The sequence below is a fragment of the Apium graveolens genome, chromosome 3 (genome assembly GCF_009905375.1).
Source record: "Apium graveolens cultivar Ventura chromosome 3, ASM990537v1, whole genome shotgun sequence".
NCBI classification, from domain to species: Eukaryota; Viridiplantae; Streptophyta; class Magnoliopsida; order Apiales; family Apiaceae; genus Apium; species Apium graveolens.
This window is the reverse complement of record NC_133649.1, coordinates 100,354,966-100,357,973: the sequence shown is the minus strand read 5'-3', so window position 1 is coordinate 100,357,973 and position 3,008 is coordinate 100,354,966.

Genomic DNA, 3,008 nt, shown 5'->3' with positions numbered 1-3,008 from the left:
ACACTCTTGCTGAGGGTAATACAGGGGAGAAATAGCTCTATCCTCCACCACCTTTCCCTAAGAGATTGCAACAACAAAAGCTGGATAAGCAGTTTGGTAAGTTTCTGGAGGTGTTCAAGAAACTTCACATCAATATACCTTACGCTGAGGCTTTGGGGAAAATGCCTAATTATGTGAAATTTATGAAGAGTAGTCTTTCAAGGAAGGTGAAACTGGACGACCTTGAGACCGTTGCTCTAACGGAAGAATGCAGTGCTGTGCTGCAACGAAAGTTACCTCCAAAGCTTAAAGATCCAGGTAGCTTCACCATTCCTTGCACCATTGGCAAGTTGCGTGTTGACAAGTGCCTATGTGATTTGGGAGCAAGCATCAATCTGATGTCGTTGTCGATCTTCAAAAAGTTGAATTTGCCTGATCCAAAGTATAACGACTCGTGTATTTTTATTTTATTTGGAAGTGTAATAAAGGTTTAAATAAATAAATATAAGGTGTATAATGGTTTTTGGCAGCAGTATTGATTGTACTTAATTAATTATGATTTGTTGATATGTGAAATTGAATTGTGTGATTTATTAGTGAGTTACATTATTTTATTTTGGCTTGTAAAAGTGATTTTATTGTAATTTTAATTCCATAAATATTTGGGTTGTCTTTAAAATTGGTTTTCTAATTTTATAATTTCAATAATTATTTTTAGGACTTTATAAAATTGAGAAATCAATATTTTGTTAATTATTCATTTTTAAATGATTTTCTGAGTGTGTTAACTGCTAAAATCCATATTTAATTATGGGAATCTTTAAAAATTATGAAACTTATATTTTATTAAGTTCATATTATTCTGAGAATTTTAAAATTATTTTGGAAATTTTTGGAAGTTGTTTTAACCGCGCGTTGTTTCATTATTTGTTAAAACGCGGGCATAAAGTGTGTTTTAAAGATTATTTTAAAATTTCGGAAGTTACATTTTTATTTTCTTCAGGATATTTATAATATATTAAGATGGTTTTTATGATTTTCTGGGATCATTTTAAATGTCGCGGCGGTTCGATAAGTGCAATTTTCGGTCCCCGGATAATATTTGGACACGTGTCAATTTCATATATAAATGAAGTGACATGTATCCTTTAATTTTGTGATACGTATTGCAGCAGGAGCAATTGTAAATAAAAAAAAATTAACAAACCCTCCCAACCTTCATCCCTGTTCTCGGCTCATTGTCTCTCTATCTCGATCTCTCTACAGTCTCTCTTCTCTCGTCTCTCGTTATCTCTCATCTCTCCACTCTTCCTCCTCCTTTTTCTTTTACGTTCTCCTATTGCTTCTCGGTGCGGTTGTCGTCATCGTTTTTCGGTGGGTTCTTTTTCCGGCCACTCAGTTTTGCTTCTCTGTTCATCCGTATATGCTCGTGTGTGTGTGTGTTGTGATTATGTGTGTGTGTTGTGTGTGTCGTGTGTGTGAGTTGTGTGTGTTGTTTGCGGTGTGTGCGCGTGAGCCGCGGCGCGTGTGTGCTGTGGTCGTGTTGGTTCCTGTGCTGTGCTGTTTCCCTGTGTTGGATTCTGTTGGGCTCGATTCTGTTGGTTCTGTTGGGCCTATTATTCGGCCGGGCAGTTGGGTTTTCTTGTTGGGCCTTGTTGGGTCGTTTGGGTGTTGTTGGTTTGGATTGTGCAGATTTTAATTTAATACCTTTTATTGCAGGGAATTATTGATTAATATTCGTGATATTAATTATTCGTGTTGGAATTGGTTTTACAATAATCGGTATAATTTATTTGGGAACCCGTAATATATCGGGCGCCAATAAATTGTGTCGCCGTTGACGATGAACTTCGGTGAGTCAACGGTGGACGGTGATGACGATGTTCTGAGTCCTAAATTCTATAAATATATAAAATAAAATAATAATGTAACATATGTTTGGATTTAAATAATTAATTTTGATTGGTGTTGGGTTGTACGGAATAATGTTTTGGATTGTTGAGAATTGTTGACGTCGATTATAATCGACGGGTAGTCTTATAAATAAAGAAGTTGCTGCCAAAATTTTCTAAATAATATATTTGTAATCGTACATAATTATGTGTTACGTGTTACCCCTATTTATGTTCGAGAGATATGATTACATGATTATATATATAATAATAATAATAATACGAGTCGGGTTGTCGGATTTGGGTTATTGGGATTTGAGGATATCAAGCATGTCGATATAACTAATTAGGGTATTTTAGTAATTGTAGATCCCAGTCGAGTTGTTCCAGGATCAAAGTCAGTGTGAAAGCTACTTAGGGTTTTGTAAAGCGTTGCAAGGCAGGTACCCCTGACCATTCTTTTATGGTTCAGTGCATATGAATAGCTAAATGTTTTATTCTCGTAATGGAATAGAAACGTTTTAAGTTACGTATCCCCTGTAGTTATAATTCACTGTTTTTAAATTGTTTTGGGGAAAAGTAACTTCGAGAGGTACCAGTCTCGAATGGAATGATTTGCGAAACGGATTTTATACGTGTGCTGGTTAAATAAATGATTTTGAAAATGAGATAGGTATAAGTGTTTTGAAAACTGGATAAAACGGTCAGATATGGGATACATTTGGGCCAGAGTAGGCCTATTGAGGTGGCGTAAGAGGCTAATTCGGTTGCGCGCACTATAAAACCGATTAGTCTAGCAGGTCAGAGACCTAGCTAGTCTTTGAGTTCCGGAACAGGTAAATGGGATGGCAGTTAGAGCCGTCTGGTGTTGATAGCCTGATCAGCTGTCTTCACATATCCGCTATTTATCTGATTGGGATTTGTGAATTATATAAAAGCATGATTGATTGATACAGCGGTTTTATAAAATGATTAGCATGCTAAAATTGGAATCTGGTATTACGCAGCACATTACTATATTGTTTTCACAAAGCATGCTAATTAGTGATATCCAATTGCTTTGATTATCATTATGAAATGTTAATATTATGATTACAGCTCTGTTCCCGTTATTGTTATATTACTGTTTTAATCTGT